Genomic DNA, 21,081 nt, shown 5'->3' on the forward strand with positions numbered 1-21,081 from the left:
CATAATACTAAAGAAAACCAAAAGGAGATTCGAGATCTCAAAATTACATTAAAATTATGTTTCCATCATTACGAAAACATAATTAACTAAGACCACACTAGGTAATACAAAATTACAACCGATTGCAAAAATACGTAAATTAAACCATTCAACAATTCATACAACTAAATAAAAATGCATCAATTATAAATTAATCATTCAAGACATAATTCCTTAATTATGTAGAGTAATTTATCCAAACCACCTATTTTATAATTATCAAAATTATGTGATAATTCCTCAATTACTCACAATAATTCCAATCTTTATTCACATTAGCTAGTGATATGAATTAATCCAACATTATTTTAAACCTCTTTAAAATAATTGGGTATATAAAATTTGTGAACTTTTTCACAACAAACAATCATACATTATAAATAATGTATAAAGATTATTGGCCAAAAATAAACAAATTTTTTTATTTATTAATTGCTCTCGGCAAATCCGAAAAAACCAAAAAACAGTTTTCTTTTCTTTTTTTTTTTTTTTTTTTTTTTCATTTCGACATTTAGCCCTAAAAACAAAAAAAGCAGTTTTTTTTTTTCCTCGGCATTTAGCCCTAAAAAAACAAAACAGTTTTTTTTTTTTTTTTTTTTTTTTCTTGCGGCATTTTGCCCTAAAAACAAAAAAAATAGTTTTTTTATTCTTTTCAAAATAACTCATTTTATGAACAAGTTTGTTTAATGTTGCTACTAGAACATGATTGGCATAATCATCAACTTTTAATTTAAATATAGATTCAAACTAGATGATTCAATTTAACCTCTTAAAATGAATATCTAAATTATGATTAAATCGATTATCCGAATATTTGATTCATCACAATTGATTTGAACATTATTAAATTTAATGAATCATGATTCTAAACAACAATTTAAACCATGTATGCCAAAAAACTATATAGCAAAAACAAATGAACATCAACAACCAAAACGATTTCCATTTCCATTTTAATTTAATTCTCATTAAATCAAAACATCTACAAATTTATCATATTATCATCTTAACATGTTAAAACAACAATATAAATAAATCAAATGGAAACAAAACATCAAAAAAAAAATTTTGTCTCGGCTGAAATTTTTTTAAAACGGCCGAGCCCCTTTTTTTTTTCTTTTTCTCAAAATTTTTGTTTAAATTCATTTATGAAAATCATATAAAATAATTTCGTGGCCTATGCTCTAATACCACTTGTGGGAAATATCGGTATACTTCATCAAGAAATTCGGATTATAACGAAATTATAATTATGAAATAACTAGTCATAAACGAATTTGCATAAAGAAAAGTATAGAGATTTAGAATCAACTTTTGGTCTTAGCAATATGGCCTAAGAACAATATCGAGATCGATATTCTCCTAATCGTTGCACCCAAAATGCTTTGAGAAGTGCCTCTCTTCTTTGCTAGAATCGATCCCTAATTTCTGATGATTTTAGGGTTTATTTTGTGATGTGAGAATTAGGTCAAAAAATTAGGTGAGAAAATGATTCCCCTCTCCCCTTTAAACCGTGTAAATGGGAGAGAAATAGGGAAGAAATTTTCTTTCCTTTTTCTTTTTCCAAACCGAAATTCCACACCAAAAATAAGGAGAAAATATCTTCTTATTTTAGGTTGGTTTTCAAAATGTATAAATGTGTATTAATTTCTCAATTGTCATTTATGTCATCACGTATTAATAAGTCCACACACAACAGGTTGTAGTCGATTTATTAATACCGGTCTGTCAACATTTTATTATGACAATTTCGCATAATATATACATTAACTATAAATATAACATATTTATAATTTGCTAATTAAATATAACTGGTTACGTTTAATTACGAATTAACATCTTAATTCGTTTAAGCTAACATTATATACATTAATTAAATATAACAGTTTATATTCTATTTTACGAATTAACAATTAATTCGTCTCAGCTGACATTATTTAATTGAATTAAATAATCGTCTCATCATCACATTGACTAACTGTTTAGTCAAATACATGGACTAACCTTTTAGTCATATAAGGCATCAATGTGATTACATTTTCATATAATCACATCTCTCAAACACATCCTTTAGGTGTGACTTTTAGGACCAGTTGATCACCGCCATCAGTATGATAATAACGTCAAACTTCTAGCAAGCCAACCGTTATTATGTAAACGTTAATCAACTGATAAAATACTGAGTATACTCTTGTGAACCTATAAGAGATTTATATGCGTTATCACACTAACTGTGGAGGACACAAGCTCCAACACTCTTTGGTTCATTTCTGCAAATAGGGCACGAGAAGCCAAAGTAGACAATTCGGAGGACATTTGTAGCTAAACACTACACAAAATGCATAGAGATGCGTGCAAATAGTGTGACACCCTCATTTATTGCGGAAAAGTAAACACGTAATTCTACAGAAAAACTGACAGGATATGTTTGTAATAGGTTCAATTGGGTAAAAACCTGTAATTTTTAAAACCTGAACCTGTTATAAAGATATCCAAAAGGGAAGGTGTCAAACATGCAAGGTCCAAAATAAATCTCATGAATGAAACATCGCTAAAGTCGCGAAACAAAGTTATACAAACCAAATATGAGAAAGGGAGACATATGTCCCTAAAATGTATGTGACATAAAAAGGGTTTAAGGGTCACAATAAAATAAAACCAGTCTAGGTCCCAAGGTTACTTTGCGCGCTAGCTCGTCCGTGTACCCCATATATGCATCACCTACCTGTCATTCGCATTTTATACAAATACGAAAGCCACAGTCAGTGGGGAGTAACTCCGAGTTCTCGAGTTACTCCCAGCCACGAAATGTCATAATTAATGTAACATGTAAACAATATGATAAACAATTTAATTATCAAGTATTCTAACTTATGACCCCTAGACTGACCAAATTAAACTATCATGTGAAACATATAACAAGTAGTAATCCAAACTCTATCAACCATAGCCGGCTTGCATCTCACCTTCTATGATTCATAGAATCATCAAACAAGAAAGGGCAATATATCAAAGACAGGCATAAGTTCTTAGTACCGTCAATAGTCACTCAGAATCGAGTCTATACCACGAGGTAGGGAAGGTAATCGAACCGGTATCTTGGCTCGGCGGTTAATATTAATAAAACATGGCCAAGACACAACACAACCCTAGCCTAAAATCTCACTTGAGACCTAGACATGCGGATACACACCACCGCACCCAAGACCCACAATTTTTCTAAAACAAAGTGAGTACCCTAAGGAGTCCACCAAAGGGTTGGCTAGTACTTAAGCTGACCACTTACTCTCAAAATAAGTAACGAGGTCATGCCCCAACTTGGATATAAATCCACTAGTCAGGAACACAAAGGCTATTAAGCAGTGAACATATACTCGTCAGAGACTATAAAGACCTATCTATGACAAACACAACAACCTGCAAGAAAGTATTTAATGCCAATACCATTTCTAGAAATATTAACAATATCAAAGGCTTCAGGGAATCTAGGGCCGTTTTTACAATATAAGAAACTATTAAATTCAACCAACTATACATGTGAACTAAAAACTTGATAAATGGCCTAAAACAAGAAAAAGGCCGATTATCCAATTCATATAAAATTTCATCCAACCGAATTTTTACCCGCAACCCCTGACCTGCGGCAGTGCGGGTTAAATTGCGGCTGACCAATCACACAATTGACTGACATCGAATCAGTCAAAGGGACCAAGGCTCAGTTTTCGGCATAATCATCCAACATTACAATTATCGCTATAAAATTCATTTCAGGCCTATTCATTACAATTTCATATCATAACTTATCCTAACATGTGCAAACTACCAATATAAGCATCAATTAATCATTCCCATTTCATTTCCATACTAATATGTAAACTTAAACTTACAAAAGACATGAATTTAACCCATATTTGCATGTGAAATAAACCACTCAATTAACATTCACAAAATCATACAAAAAGCAAAGAATGTGACATTTATTCGTCAAGTAACTCGGAATAGTTACCTTACGCTAGCAAAGAGACAAGTAATAACTTGAGAAAGCTTCTAAAACCCAAAATTACTCTTCATCTTCAACCACATATGAGGCACCTAAAATAATTATGTGAACGGACGATATTAACGAATTATCGTTATATAAAGCGTTTTTTGTCAGATAGCACCTAACATTTACGCTTTCTGTAAAAATAGTACCTAAAGTTTTTTTTTTTGCTCAATAACACCTAACATTTTCTATTTTTTGTCTAATGACACCAAAATCACTTTTCCGTCAAAAAAAGTCAAGAAACCGTCTTGACTAACGGAGGAAAGGCCGAGTTGGTTGTAATTTGTAAACTCATTCTATTTCTTTCATATGCATACCTCCATCTCACCAATCTTATTCCTAAGTGACTTATTTTCATTCAACAAGCCATTTATATCACTTATTTGCCAATAAGTCATATCCTCATCAATCCACTCGAAGAAACGATACCCACACAACCCCGTCTCCGCATTGTAGAACTTGCAGGCCATGAATCTTCTGCCCGGATTTTGGTGTGTTCATGATGTTTTCTCAGCCACTAGAATGCCACAATTGCATTTCACCCGATTTGTTGAGTTTGGGGATGAGCTTGAATAAGGCATATTGGATTGAATGGATGATGAGAGAAAGGGAGAAAATTGAACAAGGCAAAAATTGGGGATTTAGAGAATGGAGGAATAAAATTGGAGACGGTAGGGGTGTTAAATAAGGGATTTAATTGGAGGGAATTTGAGTTCAATTGAAGGGAAAACAAAAATATGGGAAATGGAAGTTGGAATTGGAGTGTAAAACATAAAAAATAAGATTACAATGCCAATTCATCCTTCCCTCCGTTAGTCAAGACGGTTTCTTGACTTTTTTTGACGGAAAAGTGATTTTGGTGTCATTAGACAAAAAATAGAAAATGTTAGGTGTTATTGGGCAAAAAAAAAAACTTTAGGTACTATTTTTACAGAAAGTGTAAATGTTAGGTGCTATCTGACAAAAAACGCTTATATAAAATAAGAGACGGGATTTAAATAACTCGAATAACTCAAACTTGTCTAATAATAATAAATACTCCATTATATAATTTAACATGCCGGTTAAATAAAATATTATGAGCGACGATGAATAATTTATGTTATATGAAATTACGGAATAAAATGTGACAATGCTCATATAATAGATAAATGAAGATATTTCATATAGTTATGACATGAATAAACAATAAGTTCCACATTTATGATTCATGTGAGAAATATGTAAATAAATGGCAAATAAGGAATTTAAGATACATAAAACATGTGAAGAAATTCAATTTAATTAAACCGGAACAAAAATATTTCACGGATAAAAATTAACCCAACCGAGGCTACGGCCTAGCCATGACCGGCACCTGCCCAACTACGGCCTGGCCGCACACCAGCCATGGCTCAGCCACGGCCTGCAAGACCTGGCCACGGCCCCTGTACAGAAGACCCAACGGCAAACAACATAGTACAGAGCACAAAAAGACGCAGCCAATCCCTACTGTCCAGCTGTCTTAGGACGGTTTCCTAGGCCAAATCAAGATGGATTTCACCCAAACAAAAGACCCAATAAAAACATGTATATGCACTTGAGACAGTAGCAAGGAAGTTGATTCAATTTAATATAAAGAAACCCGTCGAAACAGCCCGCGAAAACTGCTTGACAAGGTCCATTTTCACAATTTATAAAGTTCATTTGTGACCGTCTTAAGACGAAATTTTAAGCATGGAAATGGTAGTATTCATCCAAACAAATTACTCAACATGATTACCCACTTCACCAAGAATCCAAAGGTACCAACTTATAATAGCACTCATAAGTCTCCACCAAAGTACCCCAAATAGATCGATAGCTAACATAGTACCATAATATACCACTTTAATCCATGCTATTTAAAATTAAGTTAAAATTTGATAAAAATTTATCCCTTATATTACACTCATTCGGCCCACACCATCAACATTGAAAAGAAGAATTTTCAACAATAGTTTTTGTTTTGACCGGATTTTACGCAGCCTGGAATCCGGCCAGGCATTCTAGGGTATTCCGGCTAGGGTAGATTATGGTGAGGTTAACTAGTATCATCCTATTATGATGGTATTATGGTTGTACCTTTGTAGGGTTGATTATAAAGTAAAAAGAGATAAATTAAAAGTAAAGAATAATAAAAAGAGACATGACACAATGATTTATACGTGGAAAAACCCTTGAATGGGAAAAAACCACGGGCACCAAGCCAGGAGAGGATTTCACTATCTATTTTGCATAATATAAGAACAATGTTGTAATTGCTAAATAATTGTAGTATTTGCTTAAGGTCAAGTACATGAGAGTGGGATAAGATGTCTCTTTGTTCCTTCGTATTTATAGTAAAATAGGTAGAAAGAGTGGTTGCTTGTGAGTAGGAGGTCGCTCCACTTTTCTAGGGTTGTTTCCTTAATTGTAGTTGACTTCTTCTTCTCTTGACCATTCCTTCCTAATTGTTGCTGCTTCTTCCTTATTTTGCTAGGGTTTTAGTTGTGATTATAACAATGTTGACTTAGTCTTCCATAATAATAGGAACTACTTAAGACCAAGTTTAATTAACATGTGCTAATTAACTTAGCATCCCATGCTAGGTAAATATCTTCTCCATATTGTATGCTGGTCGTCCACTTCATCCCTGGATACCTTTCCTGGCCTGTACCAATGCCTGTCAGGCTAAACTGCTTTGTACGCATGCCTGACTATATCTGTTGAACCCTAACAATGCCTATTGTACTGCTGTACCTTGACAATGCCTGTTGTACTGTGCTGACTTATAATAACGCCTGACCTGAGTTGTACCCTGATCAGTATTTTCAGTATGATGCCCTGTCCGCCTGATAAGGTCTTCTAGCCTGTCTCCTTGCCTGGACCGCTATGTTGAACTTGCCTGAACGGTATTGCTAAGGCTGAATTCTAGCCTGACGGTAGTGTAAAATATCAGGCTCAACAATTGCCCCTTATCTCCTTATTTATTTGTGGTTCAAGCCAATAATGAGGAGATAACTTCATTCTAATCATAGACAAAGCTTGATCATGCGATTTGTACATATTCGACTTAATGTTTCTTCACTGTACTGGTCGGGCCATATATGAAAAAATATCCGCTTTCTTACGTGTTTAAGGATTCTTTCTAACCTGCATACAGTTGGTAGGGCTTGCTTTTGCCCCACTTATATGATAGATAAAATTAGAGTAAAGTGCAGATCGACAATGTTAGTAACTTGATCAAGTGTATTTACCAAGTGTGTATGAATTAATATCCCTGCAATATTTTTTGTACTAGCATTTAGATAGTCGTAAACAAAATTAGATTAGTCATGCGCTTTGTGTCCTGCACGTGAATGATAGCTCCTGATAGGTGGAAAATATAAAAAACAGGAGAGTGAAATATGAAATATAGGAAAGAGTAAACCTGATGGCAATAATCAAGCAATCGCTGACATATTGTTTTTTGTAAGTATAAGACAACCTTTGAACAATATGTTATGTAGGATGCCCCAATGCTGATGAAGATAAATTATGTTATAACTTTTCAGGACACCTTTTAAGTGAAGGCATTAGTTCTGGAACATTCCTGGGATCGTAATGGTGATGGAGGTTGATGTCCTTCATGAGAAAAGAAGAATTATGGCGCTCGGTCAGGCGAGAAACAATTTCGATTGGTGATAGTATTTGATCTGTTTTGTTTGTTTTTCGATAGTTGTACCTTTGAAAGGATATTTGCCTGTCTGGAGGGCTTATGATCCTCACTGTTTGGAGGGCTTTGATTATGCTGTCTGGAGGGTTTTGTACGAGTTGTCGGGATCTTTCACCTTCGTCCCCGTATAAAAGGATTTTTGCCTGGCTGGAGGGCTTATTATCCTTAGCCTGGATTTGGAGGGCTTTGATTATGCCTGTCGGAGGGTTCGTGAATATAACTTTTAAATGCTGGATCGGCCATTTTGGATGTGTCTTGGATCTCGGCGATTATTCGCCTGGATCGGGCCAGACTTTTTACTTGGATCGGCGATTCTTTGTGTCTTGGATCACGGCCGATTATTAAATCTGGATCGGGCGACTTTTTGCACTGGATCGCGATTCTTTGTGTCTTGGATACGGCGATTATTAAATCTGGATCGGGCGACTTTTTTTTGGATCTGGCGATTCTTTGTGTCTTGGATCGGCGATTATTTATCAGATCGGGCCAACTTTTTTGCACTGGATCTGGCCAGTTCTTTGTGTCATGGGTGGGGTTATTGCCTGTCTGGAGGGCTTATGACCCATTTATGACATACAATCCAGGAAAAGTTTTCCCGGGTTTGTATATTAAATTGAGCTCAATATTTTAAGGCCTATTTTTGCAACTGAAAGTTGGATATTAGTGGAGTGGCCCTCAATCTTAAAAATTTGTTTTAAGTAAGGTACAATATGCAAAACAAATATTGAAGATTCTACTCGGTAAAGGGAAATACGAGAATATTGACAAGTACTTGGGCACATAATGGAAGAAATCATATAAGGCATTTATTCATATAATGACAAATATCATGCATTTAGTTTCATATCACGTCAGGCAGGAAATGGTAAGATGAAGATTATACGGGTGGGAGATATATTTTATATGTGAAGTAGTTTTAAGTGTGCAATATTCCAAGCTCTTGGGATCATTTCGCCGTCCAGGGTTTGTAGTCTATAAGCTCCCTGGCCGACTATTGAGTCAATCAGGTAGGGACCTTCCCAGGTTGGGGCCAATTTGCCAGCATTCTTCTCTTTTGTGTTTTGAAATTTTTTTCTGAGAACAAGGTCTCCTACCCTGAATACTCTAGCTTTGACAGTCTTGTTGTAGCTTTTTGCAACTCTTTCTTTGATATCTTTGCCATTCTAATGCCGGGTTGCATCTCTTAGCTCTTCCGTCAAGTCCAGGTTGTCCTCCATTAGAGGTATATTGCTCGTTATTGTATTCAGCTGCATCTGGTGATGGAATGTCGACCTCGGTGGGATTACTGCTTCACATCCATAGACCGAGGAGTAGGGGTTTGGCTGTGGATGTTTTAGACGTGGTTCGGTCAGCCCAAAGGACCAAGGGAAGTTCTTCAGCCCATCTTCCTTTCTTTCTTTCTAGCTTCTTCTTTAGGCAACTGATTATTACTTTGTTGCTAGATTCTGCCTAACATTTTGTTTTTGGATAGTCTGACGTCCTGCTGATAGAGAAAAAAGGAGACAAGTAATCGTGTAAGATTATTGGAGCATGTTTGTGTCAAGCTTCACATTTTGTGTTGTAGTCCAGGCAATTGGCCCTCAGTGTTAGCCAATAATAGTCAGCCTAGAGCACTTTGATGGCCAGGCTTCTTCCTCTTTGTGGTTGACACAACATCCATCATGTCTGTCCTGGAGATCTTGGTTAGTTTTGTGTGGTTCAAGACATCTCAAGTATGGTTCAGCCCTGAGCCTTGCTATGAGAGTTTTGTATCGAGCAACATATTGACAATTTTGAATAAACAGCTTACAACATGTGCTATTATGTCCCCTTGTGGAGATTTTAGTACTAAACCTAATCATGTCCCCTGCATGTTGGTTGCCCCATATGTAAACATGGTTCATCCCTGACCGGAGGTCTAGGTGTCTAATTGGTTTAAAGTTTGATTCTAGGTTAGGACTGAAATCAGCCACAAAGTTTGCTAGGGCATGGGATTTGATTATTATCATGGGTTAAAGGTGATATCATATGTGCTTAGCTGGACAGACTACTTGGTCATCTTCTTTGCTGAGTGCAAAGGCTTCCTCACGACAGGTTTAATGGGGAGGTTAGTTCTGACTATAATAGGGCGACATTCATAGTAGGGACGAAGTTTAGTACATGAAATAATTATATCTAAAACATATTTATCAAGAAAATCATACCTCATGTCCGCATCTAGTAGACTTTTACTTCTTGAATAATTTTGGTGTTCTTTGATCATTCGACCAGGACTCTCGACGGTTGTTTTGATCACATGAATGTAAAGCGATAGTGGTTTCCTTTTGCACTGGCCAGGCGATAGAATACGGAGTAGAAAGATAGTTTGTAATGTCATCTCATGAACAGGAGTCCACACGAATAATTGTGTTTTCCTTTCAGGGAGGTTATAGAAAGCTTTGTATGTTTCAGAGGGCCTCGATAAGAATTTGTCGGGTCTGTAACTTTTCTGGCAGGCGAGAGCTTTTGATGCCTGGTCGACTTTGGTGATTGGAGCTCCAGTTTGCTTTAATCTTTTCAGGACAGGCTTCTATGCCTCTTTTGGTTTCCTTGTAACTTATAAACTTATCACATGACACACAATGTTTTGTATTTGATAGGACTGAAATTATATCATATCTTCCAAAATAGTCACAAGTAGTTTCTCAATGATTCCCATAAATTATTCAATTACAACCATGTTGATTAGCTGGTCAGGATAGATTGTGTCTTTAATTGTCCGGGCATTATCAACCATTGAAGGTAACAATTCTATTGGTTCAAAGTTTTTAGTTTTATGCTACACAAGTTTGAAACATAATAAGGAAAAGTTAATGAGTAATAATGTGAGAATTCATTAAGGTAGTGTGATGATAGATCTAAGCATATCGGGACTGACTGGTCAGGCCAGGCCAATTTATCTTTCCAAAACAGTCAGGCCAGGGTGATTTTTTCTTCAAAACAGTCAGGCTAGGGTGATTTTCTCTTCAAAACAGTCAGGTCAGGCTGATTTTCTGTCCGAAAACAATCAGGCCAGGCTAATTTTTCCTTCCAAAAATAGTCAGGTCAGGCTGATTTCAAAAATAGTCAGGTCAGGCTGATTTTCTCTCCAAAAACAGTCAGGTCAGGCTGATTTCAAAAACAGTCAGGTCAGGCTTGACTAACACTAGTGTATCAGGACTGACTAAGAATATTATATGTAAGATGATTATTATTATTATTTTTTTTTTAAAATATTTGATCCATAGTTGTTTTTGAATTTGTACTGCGATGACATATATATTTAAATTTTATTGAAAGGATAAAGACTTATCTGTGCAGGAATACTTGAACACCCTTACTAGGCCACGATGAAAATCTTATCCTGACCAGGCTTTGTGCAGTTTGGAAATATTGGTAGGGGCATTCTAGCCAGGCTAGCAGATGACGACCAGGCATCAGCCAAGAGAGGGAATGAATGACAGGCATATCATGATAGATTAATAGCCTTGCATAATAATTCCTGGTAGAAATTTCTCCCTGGCGTGAAATTCTTATAAGATCGGTATCCCTGATACTATTCAGGTGACTTTTAAGCTGTTTCGGTCGGGCTAAGTTGTCCGCCAGACTTGTATTTTGATGTTCAAGGCTTTGAATTTCCTAAGAACATAAAATTATTAGAATTAACAAAATCTAAAATTTAAATGTAGAAGTAAGATCAAAGTACCAAAATTTTAAGATATATTGTTTAGAGTTTGCGAAACTTGTATTGGATATGAGAAAGACTTATCTTTGAATTTCTTTAGAAAGAAATTTTCACTTGAACTCCGCATTCTCCTAAGCAATGTTATACTTGTTGTTATTGGAAGGGCTTCTAGCTTGTCTTGACAATATTTCTCTTGGATTCAACGTTTGTAGTGTAGAGATGGAAATTTTTGTATCGATCTTTCTTAAAGCTCTCAAAACTTGTTGTGGAGAAGAAAAGATATTGCGAATAATTTGTAGGAATGATAAACTAGATGCCCCACGGTGGGCGCCAATTGTTTTGACCGGATTTTACGCAGCCTGGAATCCGGCCAGGCATTCTAGGGTATTCCGGCCAGGGTAGATTATGGTGACGTTAACTAGTATCATCCTATTATGATGGTATTATGGTTGTACCTTTGTAGGGTTGATTATAAAGTAAAAAGAGATAAATTAAAAGTAAAGAATAATAAAAAGAGACATGACACAATGATTTATACGTGGAAAAACCCTTGAATGGGAAAAAACCACGGGCACCAAGCCAGAAGAGGATTTCACTATCTATTTTGCATAATATAAGAATAATGTTGTAATTGCTAAATAATTGTAGTATTTGCTTAAGGTCAAGTACATGAGAGTGGGATAAGATGTCTCTTTGTTCCTTCGTATTTATAGTAAAATAGGTAGAAAGAGTGGTTGCTTGTGAGTAGGAGGTCGCTCCACTTTTCTAGGGTTGTTTCCTTAATTGTAGTTGACTTCTTCTTCTCTTGACCATTCCTTCCTAATTGTTGCTGCTTCTTCCTTATTTTGCTAGGGTTTTAGTTGTGATTATAACAATGTTGACTTAGTCTTCCATAATAATAGGAACTACTTAAGACCAAGTTTAATTAACATGTGCTAATTAACTTAGCATCCCATGCTAGGTAAATATCTTCTCCATATTGTATGCTGGTCGTCCACTTCATCCCTGGATACCTTTCCTGGCCTGTACCAATGCCTGTCAGGCTAAACTGCTTTGTACGCATGCACGACTATATCTGCGAACCACGACAATGCCTATTGTACTGCTTTGTACCTTGACAATGCTTGTCTTGTCTTTGACTTATAATAACGCGACCGAGTTGTACCCCGATCGTATTTTCGATATGATGCCCTGTCACTTTGATATGGTCTTCTAGCCTGTCTCCTTGCCTGGACCGCTATGTTGAACTTGCCTGAACGGTATTGCTAAGGCTGAATTCTAGCCTGACGGTAGTGTAAAATATCAGGCTCAACAGTTTTATTATTCATAAAGCAATAATTATCTTAATTATATAAGAAAATTTGGCAAAATTTAAGACTCCTTTACCAACATCGACCAGTACTCACACTAATACACCATTACAATATCTTATTGTAATATTATGACTCGTAAATAGTAGTTGTATGTATACTACTCCAACTAGACTAAAGTTTTGGAAACTCAAGATTTTTCTCATAGACCACTCGATGCATACCATTCAACTCAAAACAAAAGTCTCCTTTCAAACTTACCCATTTACATTTGTCGATTTATTGAAATTAATATATACCAACATTTAAGAATTGATCGACCAAATTAATCCACATGCAAGCTTATAAAATAATTAAATAAAATTGTTAATTTACCCACTAATTATGATATTAACAATTAAAATAAAACAAAATAATATTGTTTAAGCACATAAATACAATAATGCAAACAACCCCGATCAATAGTAATAATATTAGGATCGATAGAATCGTGTTACCTTAAACGCCCCTTATTCTTCGAATAAATGGTCCACAAGGCACGAGCCTCACCCCGGGTTTTCGAATCCTTCATAAAAGGGCAAGAAAACGGAATAAAGAAGCTAAAAGACGACACTTTTATAAGACGGCGAAAGACGAAACCACTACAAAAAGGAGACTTTCTTACCTTAAAAGGAGGAGGAAGGAAAGGGGAAGAGAATGGTACAAAAATTATCAAATTTGGTTGAGAATGGAGGCGGGATCTGAGGTTTTAAGGTCTGTAAAAATGGTGGACGGTTGAAGGTTAGCTGTTGTTGTTTTTGGTTTGTTGTCCGTCCTTTCGAAAGGAAGAAAGGAAATGAAGGGGGGTGTGGGCACGTTAGGTAGATAATAATAATAAAAGAATGAGTGACGAGCTTGCTTGCCTGCTATATATTATACGTACATTTCTTCATCGTTAAGTAATTTCACTCGTTTTTAAAACCGTCTCGAGTTAATAAAATCGGTTTTTAGTAAAAGTTTCAGTAATAAAACGGAATTAATAATAAGTAAATTTAATGAGTGAAAATAAAATAAACTCAGCTAGTTAACGTAAATAATACAATATCAGCTTGAATCGGAATTATTAGCGATTTTTACAAAACTAACGGATATTAATAAAAATTGCTAATTTAGTGAAATAAGCTCAAAATAGCTAATTGGACGGTTTTGTTCCCAAAATCCATCTCGGGTTCACTTAAAACAACTTTCATAAGGACTCGTAAAGAAACGGAAATTATTAAATAAATACACTCGAACTAACTTCAATAAACTCGAACTAACTTTAAATAAACTTATTAATGATTATTAAAATTAACGTATCGAATTATGATGAAATTAATTAATTAGCTAAGCATATATATATAAATCGTTAAATGATGTAATTAAATTCAAAATAGCAATTAAAAGAATTTTATCCAACTTAATAAAATACGGGGTGTTACAATCACCCCATCTTTTAAAAAGTTTCGTCCTCGAAACTTGAAAGTATAAATGAAAGGTTATAAAAATAAAACTGAAACTTTGGAATCGGTAACCAAAACATTTAAAAGGTTACTTATCGTAAGAACTAAAATTCTTTCAAAAGTTTCAAATAAAATTTTCCGACAGAACCAGACTCTCATCAGAGGAACGGAAGTGTTCTCGTTACGTATTCAAGAACATCACATTCCAAATCAAAGATAAGGTCAAAAGGCAAATTATTTGTATAAGTCAAAATCAAAATACATTCAAAAACATTAATGAAGAGTTTTCAAAAATATAAGTCTCATTCGTGGAACGGAAATGCTCTTGTCGCGCACACAAGAACGCTAACTTTCCAAGTCAGAGACAAATTTAAAACAAAAACTATTCGCCGACAAGCGTAGAACAAGTTATTAGACGCCTTTAATAACGAGTCCTAACATCCCATCAACGTTAAAACCAAATGAAAATGGCAATCCATTCAAATTTTTCTTTCGTAAAAGTCAAATGAAAATTAAGGGATTCAGAGTTAAACTCAAAAAGGAGTCAAGTTCGTGAAAATATAACATTAAATTTTGACAAAGAATCATAAACAAATCAAAGTTAATTAGAAATTGAACAAAACTTAAAAGCAACTCGGGTTTAACAATCAAAATTTAGGATAAAGGAGTCGATGCTCAAAGATCAAAATGGGAACTAAATTAAATTTTCATTTTCAAACCTTTAAAATAGGTAAAGTTTTGTAGGAGTAACATATTTTTTAACAACGAATCAAAAATGATAGTTTGAATTGTTTAGAAATTGTACGAAAAGAAAAGTAACTTAGACATCAAAATACAAGGTACGCTAAGAGAGTCCAAACTTAACCAACCAAAAGAGCTATGGTGAACTTTCCTAAGGGTAAGAGTCGAAGTTAGGTCAACAAGGATGTCAAAGTTAGAATTATATAGGTTATCAGCATCGAATTTAAAGGAGGAGCATGATGAATTCAGGAAGAGAGATATGAACGATCACGCTTATGGTGAAAGAAGAAGGGAAATGAGACAACAAGGAAACGCCAGATACTCATATCCCAAACATAACATCATCCTAAACGGTTCCGAAAACTTCCTAATAAAATAAATCTCAGAACCACATTACTTCCAAGGATTTCCTCAAAACACCTATGTTACTTCATCCTAAGCTATTCCAAGGAACAAGGTACTTCACTATAAGTGTGATTTCACCACTCTAAATCCTGAGATATCTACAAACAACCTCCACGAGATCAAGGTCAAAGCTTCTAACAAAGCTATGCTCATATCCATCTAGTGTCAACTATGAGTTTCTCAAAATGGTACAACCCTTAATCAAAATCCCAATTCAAAAATCCTTTTCCATAATCTATCACCCCAAAGAGGTCTTGTTATACTCTCGAAACCTAAAGCATAGATGGTGACATTCTCCAAATCACAAGGCAACCACCCAAAACCTCTAACTCATCTCAGCTCAACATCCATCGATCCCAACTTATAATTACATCTCAAGAACTCTGGCTACTAATTCCTCATTACCGCAAAGTGGATACCCGAATGAGATTCTAAAGCTAACAACAATTCTCACCTAACATGGTTCCTACGTAATCAAAGACAACACTCACAAAAGTATACCGACTACGCTAATCTCGAGTTCAACTCAAACTTCCAAGTAACACTTTTATCACCAATGGCCAACACGTCCTATAGGTGTTTCTTTCCAAGCTCTCATCATAAACTCTACGCCATGTCAAATCCCCAAGCAACAATACTCAAGCTATCAAATCCTCAAATTCCAAGTATAAACAGCAAGGCTAAGTTCCATAATCTTAATATCATAGGCAACTCACACTTAACACACAAAATTTCACCGATCAATTATACTCACTTTGTCAAGGAACTAGGTATAAGAATCACTAAGTATGTCTCATCACCTTACCTAAGTCTTTCTAACGTCACGACTTCTCAAAGCCAGGGTTAAGGGTCAGACACAAACAATCTCCTCAAAAGTCGAATTTTCCAACCCAGGTCAACATTCCTCACAAGAAAGAGTACTATCAAATGGCGTTAAGGGAGGATAAGCAAGAAACAAAAGACAAGTTAGGAGTACAAGCGTAGCTTTTAAAGTAAAACAGAAGGAAGTTTTGAAGGAGGATAAGCACCAAGAGATTAAGAATAAGGCGAGATACAAAAAGAACGAGAAACATCTTCAAAGAAGTAGAAGCATTCTTCAAAGGTTGAACAAATCTTCAATCTTCAGCATTAGGCACCAAATCTTGATCTTCGTAAAATATAAGTGTCCTTTCAATGGAACGGAGATACTCTTGGCGATCACTCAAGAACATCAATATTCCAATTCAAAGACATAAAAATACATTTTTACACCAACAAATGATAAAACTAATTATCAGACGTCTCCAATAACAAGCTTTAACACTAATTGACGTTAAAACCAGTGAAAAACATTAAAATATTTTCAAAACCTTTAGTTCAAATTTTTTTATAATAAGGGTAATAACTCCATTAGCTATAGATAAGCTCACGGTCATTGATCTAAGAACGCAACAATTATTAAATGACAATCAACAAACAGGTTAGTACCTAACAAAGAGCAAACACAAAGAGACTACAACATAAGATCCTAAATCTACCCATCTTACCCATCTCTCAAGTTTATTATTTTAAGGTCAAGTTATTTATAGTAGGGTGCACAAACGTGCGTCGGGAGCAAATATGCTCTGATACCAACTGTGACACCCTCATTTATTGCGGAAAAGTAAACACGTAATTCTACAGAAAAACTGACAGGATATGTTTGTAATAGGTTCAATTGGGTAAAAACCTGTAATTTTAAAACCCGAACTCGTTATAAAGATATCCAAAAGGGAAGGTGTCAAACATGCAAGGTCCAAAATAAATCTCATGAATGAAACATCGCTAAAGTCGCGAAACAAAGTTATACAAACCAAATATGAGAAAGGGAGACATATGTCCCTAAAATGTATGTGACATAAAAAGGGTTTAAGGGTCACAATAAAATAAAACCAGTCTAGGTCCCAAGGTTACTTTGCTCGCTAGCTCGTCCGTGTACCCCATATATGCATCACCTACCTGTCATTCGCATTTTATACAAATACGAAAGCCACAGTCAGTGGGGAGTAACTCCGAGTTCTCGAGTTACTCCCAGCCACGAAATGTCATAATTAATGTAACATGTAATGTAACATGTAAACAATATGATAAACAATTTAATTATCAAGTATTCTAACTTATGACCCCTAGACTGACCAAATTAAACTATCATGTGAAACATATAACAAGTAGTAATCCAAACTCTATCAACCATAGCCGGCTTGCATCTCACCTTCTATGATTCATACAATCATCAAATAAGAAAGGGCAATATATCAAAGACAGGCATAAGTTCTTAGTACCGTCAATAGTCACTCTGTAACTCGAGTCTATACCACGAGGTAGGGAAGGTAATCGAACCGGTATCTTGGCTCGTGTTAATATTAATAAAACATGGCCAAGACACAACACAACCCTAGCCTAAAAATCATGAGACCTAGACATGCGGATACACACCACCGCACCCAAGACCCACAATTTTTCTAAAACAAAGTGAGTACCCTAAGGAGTCCACCAAAGGGTTGGCTAGTACTTAAGCTGACCACTTACTCTCAAAATAAGTAACGAGGTCATGCCCCAACTTGGATATAAATCCACTAGTCAGGAACACAAAGGCTATTAAGTAGTGAACATATACTCGTCAGAGACTATAAAGACCTATCTATGACAAACACAACAACCTGCAAGTAAGTATTTAATACCAATACCATTTCTAGCAATATTAACAATATCAAAGGCTTCAGGGAATCTAGGGCCGTTTTTACAATATAAGAAACTATTAAATTCAACCAACTATACATGTGAACTAAAAACTTGATAAATGGCCTAAAACAAGAAAAAGGCCGATTATCCAATTCATATAAAATTTCATCCAACCGAATTTTTACCCGCAACCCCCACTGCGCAGTGCACGGGTTAAATTGCGGCTGACCAATCACACAATTGACTGACATCGAATCAGTCAAAGGGACCAAGGCTCAGTTTTCGGCATAATCATCCAACATTACAATTATCGCTATAAAATTCATTTCAGGCCTATTCATTACAATTTCATATCATAACTTATCCTAACATGTGCAAACTACCAATATAAGCATCAATTAATCATTCCCATTTCATTTCCATACTAATATGTAAACTTAAACTTACAAAAGACATGAATTTAACCCATATTTGCATGTGAAATAAACCACTCAATTAACATTCACAAAATCATACAAAAAAGCAAAGAATGTGACATTTATTCGTCGAGTAACTCGGAATAGTTACCTTACGCTAGCAAAGAGACAAGTAATAACTTGAGAAAGCTTCTAAAACCCAAAATTACTCTTCATCTTCAACCACATATGAGGCACCTAAAATAATTATGTGAACGGACGATATTAACGAATTATCGTTATATAAAATAAGAGACGGGATTTAAATAACTCGAATAACTCAAACTTGTCTAATAATAATAAATACTCCATTATATAATTTAACATGCCGGTTAAATAAAATATTATGAGTGACGATGAATAATTTACGTTATATGAAATTACGGAATAAAATGTGACAAAGCTCATATAATAGATAAATGAAGATATTTCATATAGTTATGACATGAATAAACAATAAGTTCCACATTTATGATTCATGTGAGAAATATGTAAATAAATGGCAAATAAGGAATTTAAGATACATAAAATATGTGAAGAAATTCAATTTAATTAAACCGGAACAAAAATATTTCACGGATAAAAATTAACCCAACCGAGGCTACGGCCTAGCCATGACCGGCACCTGCCCAACTACGGCCTGGCCGCACACCAGCCATGGCTCAGCCACGGCCTGCAAGACCTGGCCACGGCCCCTGTACAGAAGACCCAACGGCAAACAACATAGTACAGAGCACAAAAAGACGCAGCCAATCTCTACTGTCCAGCTGTCTTAGGACGGTTTCCTAGGCCAAATCAAGATGGATTTCACCCAAACAAAAGACCCAATAAAAACATGTATATGCACTTGAGACAGTAGCAAGGAAGTTGATTCAATTTAATATAAAGAAACCCGTCGAAACAGCCCGCGAAAACTGCTTGACAAGGTCCATTTTCACAATTTATAAAGTTCATTTGTGACCGTCTTAAGACGAAATTTTAAGCATGGAAATGGTAGTATTCATCCAAACAAATTACTCAACATGATTACCCACTTCACCAAGAATCCAAAGGTACCAACTTATAATAGCACTCATAAGTCTCCACCAAAGTACCCCAAATAGATCGATAGCTAACATAGTACCATAATATACCACTTTAATCCAAGCTATTTAAAATTAAGTTAAAATTTGAGAAAAATTTATCCCTTATATTACACTCATTCGGCCCACACCATCAACAATTGAAAACAAGAATTTTCAACAATAGTTTTATTAATCATAAAGCAATAATTATCTTAATTATATAAAAAAAATTTGGCAAAATTTAAGACTCCTTTACCAACATCGACCAGTACTCACACTAATACACCATTACAATATCCTATTGTAATATTATGACTCGTAAATAGTAGTTGTATGTATACTACTCCAACTAGACTAAAGTTTTGGAAACTCAGGATTTTTCTCATAGACCACTCGATGCATACCATTCAACTCAAAACAAAAGTCTCCTTTCAAACTTACCCATTTACATTTGTCGATTTATTGAAATTAATATATACCAACATTTAAGAATTGATCGACCAAATTAATCCACATGCAAGCTTATAAAATAATTAAATAAAATTGTTAATTTACCCACTAATTATGATATTAACAATTAAAATAAAACAAAATAATATTGTTTAAGCACATAAATACAATAATGCAAACAACCCTGATCAATAGTAATAATATTAGGATCGGTAGAATCGTGTTACCTTAAACGCCCCTTATTCTTCGAATAAATGGTCCACAAGGCACGAGCCTCACCCCGGGTCTTCGAATCCTTCATAAAAGGGCAAGAAAACGGAATAAAGAAGCTAAAAGACGACACTTTTATAAGACGGCGAAAGACGAAACCACTACAAAAAGGAGACTTTCTTACCTTAAAAGGAGGAGGAAGGAAAGAGGAAGAGAATGGTACAAAAATTATCGAATTTGGTTGAGAATGGAGGCGGGATCTGAGGTTTTAAGGTCTGTAAAAATGGTGGACGGTTGAAGGTTAGCTGTTGTTGTTTTTGGTTTGTTGTCCGTCCTTTCGAAAGGAAGAAAGGAAATGAAGGGGGGTGTGGGACACGTTAGGTAGATAATAATAATAAAAGAATGAGTGACGAGCTTGCTTGCCTGCTATATATTATACGTACGTTTCTTCATCGTTAAATAATTTCACTCGTTTTTAAAACCGTCTCGAGTTAATAAAATCGGTTTTTAGTAAAAGTTTCAGTAATAAAACGGAATTAATAATAAGTAAATTTAATGAGTGAAAATAAAATAAACTCAGCTAGTTAACGTAAATAATACAATATCAGCTTGAATCGGAATTATTAGCGATTTTTACAAAACTAACGGATATTAATAAAAATTGCTAATTTAGTGAAATAAGCTGAAAATAGCTAATTGGACGGTTTTGTTCCCAAAATCCATCTCGGGTTCACTTAAAACAACTTTCATAAGGACTCGTAAAGAAACGGAAATTATTAAATAA

The 21,081-nt window shown here is 35.0% G+C and overlaps 2 long non-coding RNA genes across 2 annotated transcripts; both read right to left on the reverse strand.

Moving 5' to 3' along the window:
* Positions 1 to 2,567: 2,567 nt before the first annotated feature.
* LOC141621828 (uncharacterized) lies at positions 2,568 to 13,635 on the reverse strand. The gene is made up of 4 exons (XR_012532711.1): positions 13,456 to 13,635; positions 13,289 to 13,356; positions 4,046 to 4,131; positions 2,568 to 2,764 (listed from the first exon to the last, which is right to left on the reverse strand). It is a non-coding gene; the product is annotated as an uncharacterized LOC141621828 (long non-coding RNA).
* A 3,563-nt stretch (positions 13,636 to 17,198) lies between these two features.
* Positions 17,199 to 20,659, reverse strand: LOC141621829 (uncharacterized). The gene is made up of 4 exons (XR_012532712.1): positions 20,482 to 20,659; positions 20,315 to 20,382; positions 18,686 to 18,771; positions 17,199 to 17,395 (listed from the first exon to the last, which is right to left on the reverse strand). It is a non-coding gene; the product is annotated as an uncharacterized LOC141621829 (long non-coding RNA).
* Positions 20,660 to 21,081: the final 422 nt, after the last annotated feature.

This window comes from Silene latifolia, chromosome X (assembly GCF_048544455.1).
Source record: "Silene latifolia isolate original U9 population chromosome X, ASM4854445v1, whole genome shotgun sequence".
NCBI lineage: Eukaryota > Viridiplantae > Streptophyta > Magnoliopsida > Caryophyllales > Caryophyllaceae > Silene > Silene latifolia.